The 21,953-nt window shown below is 56.0% G+C and overlaps 1 protein-coding gene across 9 annotated transcripts in view; it reads right to left on the bottom strand.

Moving 5' to 3' along the window:
• The window catches only part of ZMIZ1 (zinc finger MIZ-type containing 1), a 242,727-nt gene that overhangs the window by 53,364 nt on the left and 167,410 nt on the right, over positions 1–21,953 (bottom strand). The window contains exon 1 of one of the 9 annotated variants that reach the window (XM_017865214.1): positions 15,491–15,782. The exons of 7 other annotated variants lie outside the window; for them this stretch is intronic. The gene's annotated coding sequence lies outside the window, so the exon portion shown is untranslated. Of the gene's footprint in view, positions 1–14,729; positions 14,809–15,490; positions 15,783–21,953 lie in introns of those variants that run through there. One more of the 9 variants, XM_017865213.1, reaches the window with a different exon arrangement.

Below are 21,953 nucleotides of genomic sequence, written 5' to 3'. Positions count from 1 at the left end.
TTTGTGCTGCCCAAAACAGGAGGTAGGGCCACGTGGGCTATTGCACATCCGATGTGTGGCCAGTGCAACTGAGAAGTTGAGTTTAAATTCCATTTAACTATTTCTTTTCTTTTCTCTCTCTCTCTCTCTCTCTTTTTTTTTTTTTAAAGACAGGATTCGGCTCTATCCACCAGGCTGTAGTGCAGTGCTGCAAACATGGTTCACTGTAGCCTCGACCTCCTGGGCTCAAGCTATCCTACTGTCTCAGCTTCCTGAGTAGCTGGGACTACAGGTGTGCATCACCACCCCTGGCTAATTTTTTTTTTGATTCTTAGTAGAGATGAGTCCTCGACATGTTGCCCAGGCTGGTCTTGAACTGTTGGGCTCAGGCAATCCTCCCATCTCAGCCTCCCAAAGTGCTGGGATTTCAGGCATGAGCCACTGTGCCCGGCCCATTTAACTTCACTTCATTAAATTTAAGCTCCAACTAGCACACGGGGATACTGGCTCCCACGTTGGGCTCTGCAAATCCAGTTTCTGGTTACCTTCTTGGGGTTGTTGTGAAGAGTAAGCAGGCCATCCTTAAAATGCTCAGGATAAAGCCTGGCACATGATGAATGCTTAATAAAAGCGAGGTCCCTTCCCTCTGGGTTCTGAGACCAAGGACATCGGGCTATTGTCTGAAGAGCCCTGGACTCAGCAGCAATCACCTTTGTGGTCTCATAATACAGCTCAGAGTTAAAGACGGTGCAAACCATAAAGTGGCAGAGATGGAACCTGAGTCCAGGTCTCCGTGGCTTGGAACCCAGTCTTTCCACTGGACACCTGGGTCCCCAGGAAATGGATAGCAAGAGCAAAGGCTCCACAGTGGGGCCTGGGGAGGGCAGGTTTGCCTGACAGGCAAAGACCAGCAGCTTCTTCCCTGAACATCACCATGGCCTTTGAGGCCTGGCTTCTCTTCCAGATCAGTCACCTCCCAATGCTAGCACCTCCCAATGCCAGGCACAGGGTCACCCCATAGCTTGACCTGCCCCAGCCCCACAGGCCAAGCCCGGGGCAACACCAATGGTCCCCAGACTCAGGGTAGAGCTGGGGCAGCCAACAGAGTTTCTGGTTCCAGATACACCAACTCTAGATGGTGCCCGGTCCTAAGGCTTTTGCAAAGCAACCAGGACAGCACAACTGAGGCCCTCAGTGGCACCAGATGCAAAAGAGCTCAGGGTCATCCGGCTTCTCCTGCCTTCCAGGGTGCATCAGCAGAGGCTCAGAGGCTGGCAGACGGGGCAGACCAGCTGCTGTCACCAGGAATCTGAGGGCTCTGGGGAAGCCTGGTCACCACACTGGTCCTTAGTCCCCTCACTAGGGACCCGCCCATCCTCTTACAGTGCTGCAGTGGGATGAGCGGAGCTGACATGTGAATAAACAGGTGAGGACGGAGCATGTACTCACTCGGGCTTGCTTAAATTATTGGTGTTGTCTGAGGTCTCAAGGCAGGTCAGTGACAAGGTGAGACCCCAGTCTACCTCATGTGGGTCTGGGGAGGCTGCAGACAGCATCTAGGAACAATTACTCACGTAGGAGCCTGAAGACGCCACTCTTCACTGATGGGCTGTGTCACCTGGAACAAGCCTTGTTACCCCTCAGGTCTCCCCACCTCTTTTTTTATTTGTTTAATGGAAAAACTAGAGTAAAATCACAAGCATGCACAAACCTTCCTGTGAGGATCAGATGGGGCATGCCAAAGCACTTCTGACCTGGGTATGGACCCCTGTGAGGGGATCTGACTGTGTCAGTGGGTGGGCAGGCTTTCCCGGTAACTTCAGAGTAGCCTGGCCCTGGAGAGAAATCACCTCCCAGAGAAAGACATGCCCCCGGTGGAAACAGCTGGAGCTTAAGAGTCCAGTCTTCAGACACTCAGAGGGGTCCTGCTGGCAGGGCACTTCTTGTGAAACCACAGACTAGAAAGGAGCAGACCCACCTGTGATTCCCCTCAGCACGTGCTGCAGGCGCACCAGCAGGCTCCCTCCCTCTAGTGGCCGCCCTAGCCCACCTGGCTTGGACTGTGGCCTCCAGCTGGCCTGGATGGCTGGGAAGGATGCAGGGCACACACTGCAGCTGCAGGAGGGAGTGGGCTGCCCTGGATGGGATGTGGGAGATGCTGGCCAGAGTCCACCGAGGGCTGGGAGATGGTGGGGAAGGTTACTGTGGGGTGGGTGCCAGGCCAGGAGCATAGAGGGATGGGGTGACATAGAAGAGCCAGAGGTGAGATGGGAGTGGAGAAAGGGGGATACTGGGGAGCTGAGAGGCCCCCCAGAATTCCATCAGATTCACCCCTATCTGCTGGCCAAGTTCGAAGGCACACTTAGCCACTCACACATTAGTATAAATGAGTTTATGACAAGCTGTGCCAAGACGGGCAGGGAACAGTAATTGAAGGGAGAATAATGGGGTGGGGGAAGGTGGCAGGCAACTCTCCCCAGCAAGAGCCTCCTCAATGCCAAGGAAGGGGCCCTGGGGGTCTCCCAGTGGGGACTCTCTGCCACCAGGGCATCCGCATTCCTGCCATCCCTTTCCAAAATACCAAAATGCCAACACTCCTTTGTTGCCACTTAAACCAATTTGGGGGTAATTCTGCAGGCAATTGTCTTCCGATTTACAATGCGGCTCTGTGATTGCATCCAGGCTGATGGTTCAGGCTGTAATTGTATGGTAATCACTTCTGTTTATGATCGATGCGGAAATCACTATTGTTTTCCAGCAGGCTTGTTAAATCGAAAAAGTGCAGGGGTGGGGAGGGAGGGTTTATTTCTGTGAGTTGGAGCCCTGGGAAAATGAAATTAAGTAGAACAACTCAATGTGGGGGGTTGGGGGGGAGAGGTGGCTCTGATGGCAAAGGCACCCTCATGAGCTCAGAATGCAGAGACAGAGACAGACAGGAACACAGAGACCCTGAGAGACATGGAAGGTACACTTGGAGAGGCACAGAGGAATAAGAGGGGAGCGGGCACGAATGCTGGGGAATGCCCGGGCTCAAGACAGAGAGGGTTAGCAGATACACACAGAGTTGCCCACATGGACTCCACTCCTCACACCTGCAGAGAAACTAAGCTAGAGATATGCGAGGGGGACACCCCTTACCTACTCATACCCACGCTTCACAGACCTGCTCACACCCATTCCCGAAGAAGGCTGGGGGCAACCCAGGTGCCAGGTGGCAGGCCAGGCACTGCCTACCCCTCAGGGCTAGAGCCCGGCCTTTCCCATCTGGGATCTGCTTGCCTTCTCCTGTCCCCTGCCCTGAGGCCGCCTACCTGGCGCTTGGAAACAGGGTGGCAGATGGCACCTGGGGGCTCAGGTGGCAGGAGCAGGGCAGTGTTGTGAGCTCAGTTGCTGCTGCGGGGAACGAGCGGAGCTGCCCACCTGGCAGGCAGAAACCTGAACCTCCCCAAGGCCACAGGGAATCGGCTTGGGCTGGGTGGAGGGCAACGTCTCCCAGGGCGGTCACGGGCATCCACGGCACCAGAGGACCCAGTGAGCCCCACAGCCCTGCGGGGCGCGAGTAGGAACCAGCTGTCATGGGCAGCTCAGGCAGACCTTGAGGTTGCAAGAGGTTTGTTTCTTCAACCACACACCCTTCTTCCCCAGCAAGAGTGGATGGGGACCATCGGGCAGCGTGCTGAAAATCACGACTGTGGTGAAAGGTATCAGGTGTTTGGTTTTGAAAGCCAACAAGGCTGAGGTCCCTTACTCGGTCAGCTCTCCCTGCATTGCCCGGCACCCTCACCCACCAACGCCTCCGCCCACCTGTCTAAACTGCCCTTCAAATTTCTCAGTTTTGCCTCACCCCGGGAAGGCCATCCCCCACCCAAGTGGAACCCATGGCATGGAATGTCACGCTGACTACAAGGCAGGACTTGGTCACCCAGACCTGCACGAGGGGTGGCCCTGGCTCTAATTCCTATGGTACTTTTGTGAGCATTAGTTTGCTTAGCAGTGAATGGAGACCAGCGGGCCAGGCCCCATCATGGGTGGATCCCCAGTTAGAGCAAGAGTAGCACTCGGCAGCCTCCTCGCGGGACCCTGCCTGGGCCAAGGGCCGTCCAGCCCGGCTTATGGGGCTTCCTGAAACCCAGGGCACCCTGACTCTGCTTCTGTGCCCTGCACTGATGTCCCCAGAGGCAGCCAGGGCCTTGGGATGGCGGGCAATGACACCAGTCCACTCCCTGAACAGAGAGGACCATCCGCAGTACCCTGAAGGTCCACTTGGGGTTCTGGCCCTGAACTTCCCCAAGACTGGCCCTCAAACAGGCCACCCTGAGATGTGCTGGGCCCTGAACAGGGGCGCCCTTGGCTGCCTAATTAGGGACTCAGCAGGGCTTGCTAGGAAGCGGCTGGAAAACCTTAGAAGTGGAACAATCACTCCTAATTGGAGTTCTAGGATTCAGCTTAAGAAAACAGCCTCCTTCTCCCCCAGGGACTTTGTTTCTGAAGTATATACAAACAAGTGATAGTTACTCAACATTAAAAACAAAGTTGGCTGAAAATGAAAATTTAAGCTACAATTAAGTTTTCTGAACTTAATTGGGAAAACCCCAAGGGTGGGGTGCCTATGAGTGAGTATGTGCACGAGTGTGTGCGTGAGTGTGCGTGTATGTGCATGAGTGTGTGTGTGCACGTGTGCCTGTGTGTGGGGCCATGTGTGCAGGCCCATGCATCCACAGAGGGCATGATAGATACTGAGCAGATGGATATCTTTGGGGTCACAGTCATCCTTCCTTTGCTCAGGAGCCTCTCACAAAGTCCTGGATCTAAGTGAGCCTCTTGTGTCTGGATTCCAAATTCCCCAGGGCACTGCCAGGGAAGTGCATACAGGACCTCGCCAGTCCCTTGGTGGACACTGAAACCTCGGAGTTGGAAGGTAGAAGGCCAGAGTTTAGGCCACACTTCCACCCGTCAGCTCCCCACACTCCTTGACCCTCAGTTCCCACCCTTTGCTGGGCATGGAGAAGTCACTGCATATGTGGAAGTGTTTTTCTGCACTCTAAAGCACTCTAGAAATGCCCAAGACAATCCAAGACGGCCCAGCACGGCAGGGAGGGACAGTGCAGGTACCTGCATGCCCCAAAGGTATTGGAATGTGTCAACACATTTACACCACCCAGTTCCCCATGTGCCCCTCCTATGTCACAGACACACTTCCAACACCCAGTGTGTTTGTAAGCCTGTACAAACTCACCAGTACACTACCTTATATCCAATAGCCATTCAACATACAAACGACCCTCACACGTCCTTGTGGACACAGGCGTGTTCAACTGCATGTTTACCTGATATATGCACACAGATGCAAAACCCAGGCAACATTTGCAAATGTTCTATCTTATATTTCTCTTCATCAACACATAACCTCTGCAACAGGCTCAGCCCCACTTCTCACCCCGATGCATGTCTAGCTCTGCACACCCAGTGCCTTTCAGCTCTGTTATCTTAATTCTGGGACTTTAAGCTCCCAGAGGGGAGGGGATGTGTCTTTTTTCACCTTTCCCACAGTGCCTGGACCAGACCCAGCTCTTCTTTTGTTCATTCACTCATTCCAAAATACATTACATGCATATGTTGCCTATCTGGACGCTCACCATACAAATTTGAGTGAGCTACAGTCATAGTCATGAACTTGAAGAAATGCCACACTCCTGCACATACCAAGGGCTACAGTAAGTGCTGCAGTGGCGCACATACCAAGGGCTACAGTAAGTGCTGTAGTGGCGGTGCAGCGTACCTAGTAAGGGTCGCAGGTATATGTGTTAGAAAGGGCACGGGTGGGGGGGTGTGCATCCAGGGTCCCCAGCAGATGCCTACACACACTCACACACTCGGTGGGCAGCCTACGCAGTGAATCCTGTTGCTATAACAGGCCTGTGGGTGAGGGTGTCTCCGTTTTGCAGAAGTGGTAACTGAGTATGCTGCTAGGTGGCAGAAAGACATCTCAAGCACAAGATCACTTGGGTGGGATGAAAGCAAGGCTTCAGGTAGCAGGTGCCCAAGACCGGGGAGGTGTCCAGGGAAGTGAATCTGGGCCAGGTCGTTTCAGAGGCTGGTTTCTATTTAGGTAAGAGTCCAGGGGGTACCAGGATGAGGGTGTGGTGGACTACACACTCCTGGGAGAGAGAAGGGGATGACCAGGAAAGCCACACCTGGGAAGAAACCCCAGAGGAGAAATTTCCATCCCAAAGAATGTCACCTGAGGAGAAAGATCTTATCCAGGTCACTAAATGTATTTCTCTGAGAAGGTACAACACCATGCAAAGCTCTGAGAGGATTATAGGTCCCTGATCAGCCTGATGCTGGGAAGGCTTAATTCTAGGCTGGGTGGGTACATAGGCCGGGTAGGTACAGGGGCCTGCAGGAGCGTGCCTCCTGAGGCCTACCTGCTGTCTATGGGTGCCCTTGGGCAGCAGCAGTCAAAGGAAGAGCAGGGTTCGGGGAGGGCAGAGGACCTACCTCCATTTTAAGGGCCAAAGCTGGCCTGGACAGAAGGAGCCAGAGCCTGAGCTTACAGTGGAAGCCAAGTGCTTGGCTCTTACTCCCCACCTGTCCTGATGCTGCTCCTGGGAGACCCACTGCCCGAGTGGCCTCCTAGAAGCCACTAAGGACCTAATGGTCGAGGCTGCCATGGTTCTAGTAAGGTGGGGGTGGGGCGTTTCTCTGTTTTAGGTGCTGCTGCCCTGACACCCTGGGACAATGGTTTCTGTCCTTTTTCCAGGGCATGCTGGGACTGCCCAGTAACTTTCTGAGCCTATTGTTGGCAAATCAAGACATACCTGTGGGTTACACAAGCTGTCCCCCACTCTCTGCAGCGAAGACACAAGCCTTTGCTCTGAAAACACTGAGTGAGCCCTGAGCTTCTGGCCAAGAGTCCTCGGGCCCTGGAGGGAGGCAGGGGGACTATTTGCTCCAAGACGTCTCAGGCTCTTGGGGAAGATGGGCATTCTGCATGTTCTACCAGTTCAGGACTCAAGCTGGAGAAAAGGTAACCCCAACAGATGCATGGGGTGAAGGGTTGGGAGAGTGTCTGGATAGGCTGGGCTGCAATGGACAATTAAGAGACCCCAAAGCTGGGGAGCAGGAGAACAAGTGACCCAGAGGAACACGCCTCCCACAAACATGAGGAGAAACATGCAGAGCAGCAAGGGCAGCTCATGTTTACTCAGGGGCAATGAGATCCCAGCACTGTGCTCAAGGTGCTGGCTGGAATGAGCTCTTTAATCCTCCCACAGTCCTAGGGGATGTGTTCTACAGATGTTCTAGTCTCCAGTTCTACAGATGAGGAAACTGAGGCTTAGACAGGGTGAGAAGTCCCGGTGTGTGGAGAAGACAGGAGAGGAAGGGGACAGATGCTGAGAGCAAGCTCGGGAGGGGACCTTTGTGGGGTAAGGGCAACCCCACCTGGAAACCTCCCACTTCAGTTCAGTGCCCAGTCTTCACCTCCTTGATCTCTTCGACGGCCACAAGTCCCCAGCAAGCCCCTTTTGGTCCCCCAGCTGCCCGTGCCTTCTCCCTGCGCGTGGTCTGCTCCCCAGTATGGTCTTCTGGCCTTGCTCCTGAAGGCTGCTCTGTCTCCTAGTACCCATCCTGACACCAAGGACACCGCGGGTGTCAGGGACTAGGGTTTGACAGGAAGCGGTGTGCTGGCTCCTGGGATCCTTCCCCAGCTCCCAGAATTCCCTCTCAGCGAGGGGTTCTCCAGGCACCCTTTGGGCACCTGGAAGCCAAGGCTGGACTCACAGTCCTTATTCTGAGAGCCCACCCCGGCTGGACCCTAAGGGCCACCTCAACATGGCTCGACTCACAGACCCTCTACCCAGAAACACAGTGGCTCACAGACGCTGACAAACTGTAAGTGGACCTCAAGGAAAAAGTCCTTGTGCAAATCACTGGCAGGCTTCAGAAGTCCAGGGTACAGACTCTCATCACTCATTCCCCAAGAGGGAAATGAAAGTGGGCGCATGGGTGCCGGCCACGCTCACTTCCTCCAGAGCTGACACACGTTGGGACCTCCCCGATGGCTGCAGGAGGGACAGCCCTGCAGCTTCTCTCTGGGACAGACAAGTGGCAAGCACACTTGTGCACCTCTGTCCCCTGACCTTCTCAGGCTCTCCTGTTACAGTGGCCACGCCGGAGGCAGGGATAAGCCCCCAGACAGCACCACCCTCCACAGGGCACAGCAAGGTCTCCAGCTGCAACACAGGGGGAGGACAGGCGGGAGTACTGTACAGATGAGAAAACCAAGGCTCAGACAGAAGGGAGCTGGTGGTGGAGCTGGGTAGAGAGAACCCAACCTCTCGGGCTCAGAACTCAAGGGGAACCAAATGCCCAGCTAGTTTTGGAACTAAGCCCGTGCTGCAAGGGGATGAATCCACCTGACAGTGATGAAAGCTGCCAGCTACTGAGAGGTTACTATGGACCAGAGACCGACCTAAGCGCCTTTCAGCCCCATCTCATTTACTCCCTACCGCAACCCTGCCAGGCAGTGACAGGTAGCTCTACTGCACTGATCAGGAAACAGAGGCTCAGAGAACCTTGGTGACTTACTCATAAATGACAGATGTGGGTTTCATAATTACTTTCTGACACTGTCTTAGGAGGGACACTGGGTGGCCCCATTTTAAGAGCCCAGGGGGTTGGGCAGGGAGGTCTCCCAAGCATCGAGGGGAAGGGAGAGGAGCAGTCACCAAAGCTGCCAACAGGGTAGGCCCATGGGCCACAGAGTGATCACTTTAGGCACAGCGCTGCCAACAGATCTTTCTACCATCATGGGAACATTCCACCGCTGCACTGTCCAACCCGGTAGCCACTAGCCCCATGGGGCTATTGAGAGCGTGAAATGTGACTATTGTGACTGAGGAACTGAAAACTTAATTTAATTTTACTAATGTATGTTTAAATATATGTGTGGCTGCTATACTGGACAGCATAGTAAATCCCACGCTGCTCCTTACAAGCAGGGAACCCAAGAAAGGCAGGCACTCCTCATGTCACACAGACAACTTAGGGAGCCCAGACCTCGAGCCTCTCAATTCCTGCCTGGGTGACCAGGGCTGCCATGTCCCTATGCTCTGGGCTGGCCATTTGACAGATATTGATGCAGCACCCTGCATGGATGCAAGTCATGGACCGCCTGTCCCTCAACTCAGTGTAGTGGGCAAGGGACGACAGGAAGCTACTGATGTATGGCGCTGGGTCCTGGATATGCACAGGAGCTAAGGACCACAAGGAGGCAGTGGCCCTGGACACTGGGTGTGGGGAATCAGGGAAAGCTTTCTGGGCCATGGCATTAGAGCTGGGCCTGGAAGCAGCAGAAGTGAGAGGCAGGAAAAAGGGCTCCTTGGGCTTCCTTTTTCCTTCCTCTCTGAAACATGCCCCCCATTTTTTCACAGTCCTGCCTCCCACACATAGGGGTTGAACCAGACCTTGCTAAATCTTCTGCACACAATGAAGCTGCCATCAGATCATAAGCTCTTGGGAGGCAGGCAGGGAGCTGGTAAATCACTAGTGCCTCAGGCTCTGACCCAGGGAGCCGGGATTCAATACTGGAGCCCTAGGAGGGTGGGAGACCAACTGCAAGCCCAGAGGTTACCCGCTGGCACACATCCACTCCAGTCCCAGCCCCAGGGAAATGCACACATTGATTTAAAGTCTCCTGGGCCTGGCTAGAATCCCCAGAGGGACTAGAGAGAGACTCCACAAACAGGACGGCCTCTCTTTTCCAGGAGAGCAGAGGGCTGCTGTGGGGAGGTCTGGACAAGCTCCATCCAGTTCCCGGAGCTCCTCAGAAGGCAGAGCTGGCTGCCCTTGCCCCCCACCACGGGCAACCACAAAACAGGAACCCTGAAACAAGACGAGGCTTTCCATTGCGTCAGCAGGGGCAGGGACATTCCCACAGCAGGACGCCGACCTCGCACTACTCCCAACTTCCATGCCCGATTCCTGTCTGCTACTCAGCAACAGCTCTGCTCCTAGAAGCAGGAGGAGTCCCAGTGCCTCCCAGGCTCCAAAGCCTTTGATGGCTCCCCACTGCCCTGAAGGTGTTGCAGCAGCCTCGCTCAACCTCTCCTCAAGTTCCTATTAACCTCCCCCATGTCACCTGGAGGGACATCCTCCTTTCTCTTCAAGCGCCATACCTCTCCTGGTTTCCAAGCCTTTGCAGCTACTAGTCCTCCAACCCAACAGTCCCTTTTCATCCTGCTCATTTCCAAAATCAAGTTCCACCTGGGAAGTGTTTCAGGCCGCTCCAGCCCTAAAGTTACCACTTTCCCCTCTTGCTTCTACAGCTCTTGGGGTGTAGAGCATAGGCCTCTGTTCATTTAATTCTCTCTTGCCATGCTGCACCCTAATATTTTCCACTGCACCCCCAGATGTGGGTGGTGGCACCCAAAGACATGGCCCAAGCTTCTTTCTCACTTTCCTCTCTCCCCACCTCTCTGGCACAGGACTGGTATTGAGGCCCTGGAGTAGAGTCTACCTTTTAGAGATGCGACAAAGATGAGGCAGAGACGAGACACTCAGGCCCCCAGAGGGGAAGTGACTTGCCAAAGGTCACACAGTAATTTGGCACCAGACTATAGATAATACCGCTTCAGTGCTAGGCGCTGGGAGCCATGATTCTACCAACAGCATGAGAATTATTTGGGGAGCTTTACAAGCCAAATCACAGGGGCCGGGCCTCCCCTCAGACCCAACAACTCACAGGGTGGTTTGGGAGCCTCAGTCTCAGAAAATGTGAGTGTCCTGGCTAAGTCTCCTGTTCTCCATTCACCCAATACATACAAAGCAGCCCCACTGCCCCGGGCCAGGCACTTGTAAAGCCTGGCCTCACACTATGGGGGAGGGGGGCGGGGGGAGCAGTTGGGGAACCCAGCAGGGTCTCTGGGGCTTGGAAAAGCCCCAGGATGGCTCTAAGGAGAAGTCAGGGCCATGGCTGGGGCTACTGAGAGGGAGGAAAAGGGTCATACTTCCTGTGCCTGGCCAGGCAGGGGGGCAGCAGACTGCCTGGCCAGCCCACCCAGGGGTCCTCACCCAGTACTCTAGGTGATGGGGGCAGCTCCCAGCTCTGTGCATCAGTTTGAAAGGGCACACAGCCCATCAGATCCTGGGGAACAAGGGCACTGTGGGCCTCCCCCGAGGGACTCACTATGAGTCCTGGAAGGGCTCCCCGGAAAGGCCTCATTGGTGCCCCGCCCCTGACCATTTTCTCCCTCTGGAGGACTGGAAACCTGGGAGTGTTGCCAAAGGTCCTCGCATCCCTACACTGCCCTGATGGGCCTTGAAGAACCCTCTTTTCGGTATGCGGGGATCCCTGCAGAAAGCCACCGCATTTTCAGACCTCCCACTTCAGTCAGGTCAGGGCCATGGGAGCTGGAGGTGGCAGAGGCCTGCTGCTGGGGGAGTGGGCACCTCAGGACCCAGGGACAAGGCCATGGGAAGCTAACTCTCACCTCAGGGCTGGAGCAGGAAACCAGGAGGCAGGCACAATGAAATCATAAACCACACGTTCGCACTGGGAGACTGGGATTTGCAGTGGGCCGGGAGAGGGCACTGGCCCCATCCCCGGACTCTCCTGCCATGTGACCTTGGGGCAGGAAGTCCTTTCGGCCCTCCGGCCAGTGGGCTGGCCTTCCTTCCCTGCCTGTGGTGTCTGGCCAGGGAGCTCCCTGGGAAGCTGCAAGTGCTTCGAGGGTGGGGGCCTTGTTTTTCCCTGAGCAGGCTCCCTCGTGAGGCAGCTGCTGCTCTGCCAGGCCCTGGGAGAGTTTCCTCCCGCAGCCGAGGCTTGGGGAAGGAGGGTGAGTGAGGCCCAGCAGATGCTCCGTGACATGGTGTGGCGGGGCAAGAGCAAGGGTGAGGTGCACTCTGTACCAGTCAAAGGTCCCGAAATCCTTCTCCCCGTTGGGCTCGGGCCTGTACCCCTCTCTCTGAGGTGGTGCCAAGGATCCCAGCCACAGGCCCCACTGAGGAGTTCCTTCCCAGCGGAGGAGCCAGCCTCTCCCGAGGGACCCATGCCGCATCGCTCAAGGTAAACACCTCCCTTGCCCAGAGAGCCTCGCGCCCGCTCCTTCCAGCTCTGCCAGCACAGAACTCTCTGTTCCTGAGGACCCGAGGCTGAGCTGGCGCTCCTGCCCGATCGATGGATGACTTCACAGGGACTGACGCCTACCGGCACCAAGATTGTCCCTCAGGGAGGTCTGAGGCTGCTCCTGGGACCGCTGCCCACTCGTGCCCCCTGGCTGACCTCTGCTGGATGACAGAGTGCCGGCCGAGGGGTTGGAGACCTGGGACTCATGCCACCCTCTCGCTGGATGACCTTGGGCAAAAGTGAACCTCAGTTTTCTCCCGTGTTAAATGGGAACGCCTGACTGGCCTACTCCTTCCCCGCAGGAGGCTGCCACAAAACAAATGCTAGGGAAACAGGAGGTCTCTTTATCTAACAGACCCACCTGCACTGTTAAACTCATGGGCTCTGAGCTAGTGTCCTCACTGCCCCTCCGTCTTAAGTTAAGCCTCCTGGCCAGCGCTGTCTGTCGTCTATGGAGCTTCCCGTTGTGGTGGACATGTTCTAGAGTCTGAGTTGCCCAACAAGGCGGCTACCAGTCTTTGGTGGCTACTGAGCGCTTGAAGTGTGGTTAGTGCCGAGGATAAGCTGAACTCATCCCTTTAATTAATTTAAATTCACAAACAGCCACATGAGGCCAGTGGCTACTGTACTGAATGGCGCCATCTTAGACCCAGCTCAATCTCTCGTTACTACCTGGGGCAACATTCAGGAAGCCCCGGGGGGGACTTCCGCAGAACCTCTGTGGAAGCACCTTTCTCCCTCTAGCTGCTTGACTCCAGACTAGGGACTCATCTCAGAGTTCCCAGGGACTGCATGGACTGGGTGCTCAACCAATGCAGACTGAGATCTGGAAGTGCTCTTTCGATTTCTCTGCCCCTCTCACTCCAATGGGGAAAACACAACCAACCAGCCTTCCACTCGTGCCATCATCATTCAGCAGCCACTGGGCACCCACCATCCGCCAGGCACCACAGTTGGCACTGGGGCATACGGTGATGAGAAACACGTGGTCCCTGCTTTCAGGGAGCCCACTGGCAGTCAAGGTCTTGCTCCTGTTGGAGCCAAGCCTGGCCTCCTACATCCCCAACTGGATGATCTCGGGCACATCAGTTTTCCCATCTGAAACTGGGGCTCACAAGTCCCTGAGCGCACAGGCTGTGATGAGAACCAAGAAGCATGAGAGAGGCGCAAGGGCTCTGAGCCAGGGGAGGGCTGTGTAGGGCAGTGGAGGCAGTCTTATGAAGCGAGGTGTAAACTCTGTGCAGGCTGCGCTTCCGGTAAAGACCTAGATTCTCACCAAAGCACCGCCGTTTGGTGGTTTCTCACTAAGGAAGTTCAGGGTAAAAATAGCTCAGGAGGGGACTTGAATCCAGCTAGTTGGAGGGTAGTGACTGCCTGGCTTACACACAAAAAAAGGGGAACAGTCTTGTTAGGAGCCATGTGGACCCCAAGACTCACCCCTCCACCCAATCCCTGGGACAGGGCCTTTCCTCCATAGTGGACAGGAGATAAGCTTCAGGTCCAGAGCCCTATAACTGGGGGAGCCGGAGCCCCCACGTAACATCTGGGGTCACCCTGATTTCAGGATGGCACGGCCTTTTCACCCCAACTCACTCCTCAGCCTGATTTCTCTCCTCAGCCCGATTTCTGTGGCCACTCTCAAGGATGGGCCAATGAGAAGCACACTGGCACCAACTCCATGCCACCTGCCACACAAAGCCTTCCTGCTGGAAGAGCCATCAGCCCTGCTCAGCACTCATCTGGCAGTCTGGTTTGATGGTCAAGGGCAAAGGGCCTGGGTCCCCACTGTAGGAATGACAGTCTCCTGCAGCCCGTCTAAAGAAGTGCCAGCTGACCTCTCCTAGTTTCCCCCTAGAGGGCTTCTGGACCCAGGAACTGGTACCTATCTGGTGCCCACGGCACCACGGCTTGGCTTCTAAGACACCAATACCAAAACCACACGCTCAGAACCCCAGGCAGCCGCCTCTTAGCCCCTATCAAGGGGCCCTCTCTCCAAGGTCTTGTACAAGGTCCTCACAGCCAGGCACCTCCTGAAAGGCTGCTTCCTGCCCTCTGGTGCAAATCCACCTCTCTCCTCCAGCCAGTTTGCCAGCAAACACTTCTCAGAAGTCTATTCTGCACCCACCACCTTTGGGAAAGGCACCCTGCCGCAATGGTGGCATCACCAGTGCCCGTGGGGTCTCTAGGCGCTGGCAGCCTCAGGGCTGCATTCTGACAAAGGAGGAGCTTGAAGTCGAGGACCCTCAGGCACTGCCTCCGAAGGCATCCTGGCCAATTCTTTATTTTTGCAGCGGGAGCCGACTGAGCACAGAGCCTCGTAAAATGTCTGCTGGAGAGCCAACACTTCACCTTCAGGGAGCTGGTGGGGGCGCACTCTGCCCCCTGGCCCCAAAGAGAAATGAAGGCCCCGTCTGTGGGCACACAAAACCGGTCCGGTGCACGCCGGTGCCACTCTCGCCGCCAAGCCTGGGGCTGACACCATGCAGCACACGGCGCTACCCACAATGCACCGGCCCTCCTCTGTCACACACAGGCACGCACACTCACCCCCGCGCCCGGAGGGAGCCCAGGGCCCGGCCCCTGGGCGCCCAGGCGCCGACCCCTCCGGCCCCACACTTACCTAGAAGTTGCACCGGTCGCGGTCCCGCCCTGGCGCCCGCAGGAGCTTGGGGCCCAGCCGGCGGCGGCAGCGGCGAGCGACTCCGGGTAGGATAGCCGCGCCGAATCAAGGCTGCGCGCAGGCAGCGGGCGCCGCCTGGCTCCCGCTCCGCGCTCCGGGCGGCGGCGGGGCGCGCGGGGGCCGGGCGGGTCGGCGCCCGCTCGCTCCGCCTGCCCGCTGAGCGCTCCGGTCCCGCGCTCCGCTCGCTGCTGCCCCCCACCGCCGCCGCCGTCGCTACCGCACCGCACCACATCAATTATATCGCCCGTCTCCCAGCTTCCGGGGAAGCAATCACAGGCGGAGGCTCCGCTAATGGGGCGTCGCGCCGCGAGGAGGCGCCAGCGCGCGCCCGGCGCAAGCGACAGCCTCCAGGGACAGGATGGCCGGGGGCCGCGCGGGGGCGGGGGCGCACGGGGGCGCCGGAGAAACTATCCCCACGCCCGCGCGTCTGCGCCGCGCTCCCCGGACCCCTGCGGGCCGTGACCCCCACCTAGCATGCTGCGTGTGCCGCGTGGTGCTGGGGGCTCCGGGCAGGCCCAGGGCCAGCCGGCGGGACAGGGGAGGGAGGAGGGGAGAGGAGGAGGGAGGAGCGCGGGAGGAAGATGAAAGGCGAGCAGACCTGCCTTGGCGTCTCCAGGGAGCCCCGGCTCGCGCGCGCCCTCCCCGCCCCGCGAGCCTCGCAGTCCGCACCCCCACCCCCCCAGCCCGCCGCCCGCACTCACTCGCGCGCGCAGACCGTCAGCCCAGCCACTTCGCTGCGAGGGAGCGCGAGCGAGTATGAATCGGAGGCAGCTCACATTTCAAACTTGCACGCAGGGGTGGTGCTGGTGCACGCCGCTGCCGAGCGAACGCACGACCCGACGAGCAGCGCTCCAGCCTCCGGGCGGGGGCGGCAACCAGGCCCCTTTCCTTCCCCCGCCTAGGCAATTAATTGGAAGCAACACTTGTGCGAGTGGGGCTCCCGGAGCGCTATCGCCCGAGGAGGCCGCCGGGAAGGCGCAGGCGGTGGATGACTTCGGGTGTCTCCCGCCCCCCAGCGAATCCTCCCAAGTGGGCATGCTAATGAGGGTCCACGGCGGGGAGGGGGTGGAGGAGGGAGCTGAACTGGAGGGGGCCTCGGCCGCGGGGAGGGGAGGGAAGGGCGGGGCTGGGAATCCAGACTAAATCTCGGTTTAAAGGATTTTCGGAACGGGCTACGGGGTGGAGAAGGTAGGCGGCCCGGCATTTTACTTCCCTGACCCTGGGTGCCCTGGCACCCCCGGGATTCCCCGAGCGAGGGGCCCAGGACAGGGTGAACACGCGCACGTACGCTCCGGCTCCCCGACTTAGGGGAGTTCCTGTGACCAGGAGCTGGCTGCAGGAGGGAAGCCGGGGGCGGCTGCGCGCGGCCCTGCCCCGCCCCGGGAGCTGCTGCCTTCCTGACATTGCATCCTGTGGTGACCGAGGCCTCTTCCTTCCAGCCAGTCTGTCGCAAGGGCTCCGGCCTTTGAGGGCTTGCTCACCCCCCACCCCTCTGCCCCTTAGACACCCCTGGAAGCCCACCTGCTGTCTCACCTCCAGAGATTTTCGCCCCTCCCTTTTTCGTGGGCACTCCCTGTCATTATTCCCCCCTCGGGAAAAACTGCATTTTATAGTTCCCTCCCCCAGTCCCACCCACCTGCCTGTGAAAGTTGCTTATATGGTGACCTAACTGCCCCAAACAATTAGGAAGGTAAGTGAGGCCCCATCATTCATCCCCAAAGAAGGGCAGCCATTGACTGTCTTTAAAATCTCCTCTGTATTGGACTGCGGTGCCCTACTGCCCTGGCCAACACTGGGAGCTGACCAGGGTCACTGGCGTTTGAGGTGGCATCTCCTGACTCCATCCCCTCTTCTCAGCCTCAGCCTCTGGCTGGCCCCTAAACCTTCCTGCCGGCCCTGGAAGTGGCTGAGACAAATCACTTATCTAGAAATTATATTCTTGCTCCTTGTTTGACATAAATCCTTAGCAGGCTCTAATCCCACCCACTGCCACTTGAAATATCGCTTTCAGGATGGCATTTGGAAATGCAGTTGTCATGGGCTTTCCCTCCGAGGAGCTGGTTAAATGGATTAATTCGTACTTCATAACTTGCGCCTTTTGGACATGAACTAGCTTCCTGCAAGGGAAATTAATTGGCATCCCCTTACTGGCAGGCCAACCCCAGGGCAGCCAGGGGAAGGACTTCCCTTCAGCTTTGCACAAAGTCCAGGCTCTGCTCATTCTCACCTCCATCTTATCTCCTTGTAGGTTATTATGGCTTCTTTAGGGACAGTCATTTACTCACTGAGACATCCATTGGGGCCCTGCCCTCCCAAGCAGCACCGCAGGCAGGGGTCCAGTGAAGACTCGCCCATCTCCCCACTGCAGATCCTCCAGATGACTGACCTACTCTAAAGCCCACTGCTCAGCAAGTGACACCCAGAAAACAGATGGGGTGGGACAATATGGCTCAAATGTTCCAAGAGAACACTTAGGATGTACCTAAGATCTAGTTTCTACCGTTAATCTGGTTTTACACAGTGTCAGCACTTGGACCTCCATTATCCAGAATCCAAAGAGCCACCATCCGAAATAACCAGAACACACCCCCTTCCCCATTCTGTGCAATGACAGTTCACTATTCTAATCTGATCCTTAGGGCTTTCTGAGCCACCAAAGACCCGCATGTTTGGGACTTCCAAATTAATTTTTGAAGTATCCTATATATGTTGGTACCATGTGGCCAGCCCCAGAGGCTGAGTTCAGCAAAACCACTTTGGTAGGTTGAGCCAGAATCTGGACTGGAATTGAGCAGAGGTTTACACCAGAGGGACACAAACCTGGTGGCACTGCCCAGGAAACTTTAATAAGACAACCTGCCAGTCTCCCTACCCCATCTCCGTGTTCTCCCAGGGACCCACTCTGGGAAGTCATAGAGTGGGGCTGGAGAAGAGAATTAATATACGCTCCTCTGGCTAGAGACTAAAGGTTTTAGACTTTCCCCAGGTAAACAAAAAAAAAAAAAAAAAAAAAAAAAGATAAATACTCTTCACTAGATTTACGTAATTAGGAAAACAAATTGTTTTCAAGCATCTATTCACCAGACTGCGCGGGAGGCCTCCAGGCCAATGCTGGGGTTTTCAGATGCTAATTTCAAGGCTCTCTCAGCCCATTTGGTTAGCAAACTCTTTCTAGTTACAAGCCTTGGGTCTACAGAAATATGGGCACTCCAACTAGTCTCTGCTTCAGAGGGCTTTCTCCACTTGTTCCGAGTTCCAACTCCACTTCTCCAACTTCCAAAGATTTGCTCAAAAGCCTGGGGCCCAAAGCAGCCTGCTCCACCCCCCTGATAAGGATCTACAGCAAAGAGGCCACAGACAAAGGCGCTCTCCACCTCAGCTCGCAGGCACTCGGTGAGCTCTCTGAGTGACCTCGGCAAGGGGGGCATAGCCCCAGGGGAATGACTTGGGAGAGAGAAGAGAGAGAGAAGAAAGGAAGAAGAAAGGGTGAGTTGCAGCCCCCGCGCTGTGGCTCCTTGATGAATGCCCGCCAGCGCTAGGGAGGCCTGACGCGGGGATCAATAGCGGGTGGCTTTTCTCGCGGGTGTTTGAACTCCTCCTGCCGTGGGCCCTGGCGACGAGGAGCCGACGATAAATCACGGCGCTTCAGCGGGGAAGGCGATGGTAGCTTGCTCGGGAGAGCAAGGGGAGGGAGGATGCTTTACCCAGCTGGAGGAGCCTGCCATGCAGAACCCACCTCTGCAAGACCAACTGGTTGGGGTTGGGGTGGGGGCGGGAGGGGACCCTTTCAGTCTAGCTGGTGGCGCAGAGAGGGGCCTTCTCCAGGGCTCCCCTGTTCACCCACAGAGGGATAGGCCTCTTGGATCCTGTCCCAGCATTGCCCAGTAAAAAGAGTCAAGCCACTTAGAATGTAGGTCACCCAGGGGTCAAAGTGGCTCTGGGCTGGGTCACCTCCTGTATAAGGCTTTGTATAGTGGGAGGGCTGGGGGCTGAGAGGCCACTAGCAAGGAAAGACCAGCATACAAAAGCTAAGCTCCCTCTGACCGCTGAGAGGGAGAACAATGAAGCCAGGGACGGCTCTGCTGGGCGCCGGGTTCTGAGCCACAGAGCTCTTCTTCAGGCAGGGTCTGCTGATTCAGCAGAGCTGAGCAAGGATCCTATGACTTGGAGATGTCACCCATGCGGGCGGTAGGCGCTCTGAGGGAGGGTGAGGTGGACAAGGAAGCCCCAGCCATGTGTTCACGTGAGAATGACAGGCATGAGCTCAGGCCCTGGGAGCTGCCGGGGCCATCCACCTTCACATCCCTGGTCCTTCTCAGGATGCATGGGAGTGCAGGGCACAGAGTGGGCATTTGGGGACCTGGCCATGGAGCATCTGTCACACAGCCAGCTCAGTTGCCCAAAGAAGGCTCAAACAGCAGCCCTGGGAATGAGACAACTCAGGGTCTCTGCCTCCAGAGACCCCCTCCTGGGGCTTCTGACCATCTCCGAGGGGTCAGGGAACAAACTTTCATGTGTCTTTATGACACTGTTCTCTCTGTCCCCCCTCCCTTTCCTCCCTTGTCCTGGTCAACCTCCTCAAGTCTTCACTTAGTCTTTAAGATGAAAGGCACAGTTGCAGTTGAGCTCCTGGCCAATGCAGGCGTCCCCACCAGACCTCAGAACCCTACCCGTGTCCACACACGGGGTCACAGAGCTAGGGGCCCAAGCAGGATCCTGGCCTCTGCTCTCCTGGTGTAATATGCAGCTCGTGGTTACTCACTTTCAGGCATTTTCCAAATACTAACAATCCTCACCACCAGTCCTTTCTGATAGGGGCTATTTCCACCGTACACAAACTAAAACAGAGGCGCAGGGAGGTTTAGACAACTTGCCCAAGGGTTTAAACGACTTGGCAATCCAGTTCAAAAGTATGCACTGATAACCATCACATATTCCCAAAATGGGACTCTAGGATCCAGAGAAGGAAGGTGACCTCCAGGTCACACAGCCAGTTAGAGCTGTGATGAGAGCTCATGTCCCCAACTCTATTTTATATTCTTTCCCTCATACCACATTACAAATACTGAAATATTTCTTGCTTCATGTGTTTCTTTTTAGAGTTTAGCATCTATGCATTTGGAAGCATTCATGTGACATTTTGAGTTTGCTGGGGCTCCACCTGAGTGGAGGACAGGGGCACGATGCACAGCGAGACCTCCATGCCTCTCAGCCTCCTGCCACTGCACCTCGCTCCCCTTCCTGGGTGTATCCTCCAGCAGGGTCACTTATCCTGGACCCAGGCTGCATTCCCAGCAGTCTGCATTTGGCTTCCACCCAAATCCTATAATCATTTCATTTTGAAAACAATACCAACCCATGCCCCACACTTCCACTCAGGACCTCCGAGAAGTTCTATAAGGGCAGGGTTACTGGGGTTCCAGGAAAGCATACTACCAGACTGGAGAAGAGAGGATTCTGAGGGGAGGGGACCCATGAACCAGACACAGAATGGTCATTCAGAGGAGCCTGCTCAGCCCTGGGCTACCGAGGTAGGTGGGGAGCCTGGTAGGGCTTGGGGCTGCCCCCAGGGCTGGGGTGGAGACAGGAAGGAACTGGCCATGCTCTCCTGGCTAACAGAGGGGCTGTGGAGGGAAGGGAGGAGCCTGGATTTGGAGGCTGAGGCTCAGGAGTTCTGACTAGCTGGTGGCCCTGACGAGCTGTTAGGCTTTCTGAGCCTCAACCTCCTCCTTTGTAAAATGAGGGTGAGACCACCTAACACCAGGTTCTAGGAAAGACCAACTGAGAAGCCATCGTGTTAGAGAGTGAACTGGGTCCCCACAAAAAATGTTGAAGTCCTAGCCCCCAGAACCTGTGAATGTGACTTTATTTGGAAGGAAGTAGGGCCTTTGCAGATGACCACGTTAAGATGAGGTCATTAGGGTGGGCCTTAATCCAACAGAACTAGTGTCCTTATAAAAAGAAGTTTAGACACAGAGACATGCACGCAGGGACAATGCCACGTGAAGACTGAAGTTATGCTGCCACAAGCCAAGAAACTACCAGAAGCAAGGAGAGAACCCTGGAGCAGATCCTTCCCTAGAGCCTTCTGAGGGACCTTGGCCCTACTGACACCTTCCTCTGGGCTTTTAGGTCTCCAGAACTGTGAGAGAGTGAATCGCTATTGTGTAAGCCACCAGCTGTGTAGCACTTTGTTATGGCAGCCTTAGCAAACTACAACAGACGATCCTGTTAAAACAACCTAAGTCACAAAACATTCTTCACTGAAGACCCTTCCTCATGTTGCTCTGGCTCCATTGGTATAAAATGCAAGTCCTTGTGGCTGAGCCGCCACGTGACCCAGCCTCCAGCCTCCATCATCTCTCTAACCTCATTTCCCTCCAGTCCCCCTCGGCTTACTCTGGTCCAGCCTCGCTGCCCTTCTAGCTGTGAATGCACCCGATGCACCTCCAGGGGTTCTGCCAGGAATGCTCTTCTCCAGGTGGCCCCAGCTCCATCCCCACATCCCTGCCTCCTGCAGGCTTTCCCTCCTCGGACCCGTTAACCAGGAAGCCGCCTCCACCACGCTGACCACAACTAAGCCCCTCCTGACATGCCTGTGAGTCTCCTGATGTGGCTTTCTCCTTAGCATTTACGGCTGGTGTATTTCAATTATTTACCTTGTTTAACGCTGTCTCCCTCACTAAAAGGCAAGCTCCATGTCAACTGGGACTTTCATCTGTTTTGGATGTGTTATATTGACAGTATCTAAAATATGCCAGGCAGATGCTTGATAAATATTAGCTGTATGAATGAAACAAGGACCAGCTGCCCGAATGAATGAGTGAACCAAGAAATGATTGAATGCATAGCAAACAATCACAGCCTCTAAGGGTGTGTGGTGGCCCTGCTGCCCTGCTCAGAGCCTAGGTCTCCAACCTGCTTCCTAGAACCTGGGTTGTTTCTCAGGGGCAGGCAGCCTGTTCAGACAGGAAGCTCAGGCTGGTTAACAAAGGGGCTGCCGGAGGTGGTGGGGAGCGTGCCACCCAGGTCTCTAATGAATCTCTTCCCATTGATTTCTGGAGTCGCCTCTGAAGGGAAGGGACGGCAAAGGCAGCTCGAATGTCCGTGCCTCAGCAGTCCTGGGGTTTCATTGCTTCTCCCAGACCAAAGCTTTGATGGGGG

The sequence above is a fragment of the Rhinopithecus bieti genome, unplaced genomic scaffold, assembly GCF_001698545.2.
Source record: "Rhinopithecus bieti isolate Rb0 unplaced genomic scaffold, ASM169854v2 scaffold_81282, whole genome shotgun sequence".
In the NCBI taxonomy this organism is placed as follows: domain Eukaryota; kingdom Metazoa; phylum Chordata; class Mammalia; order Primates; family Cercopithecidae; genus Rhinopithecus; species Rhinopithecus bieti.
The sequence above is the reverse complement of the archived record's forward strand: the minus strand, read 5'-3'. Positions and strand labels throughout refer to the sequence as shown.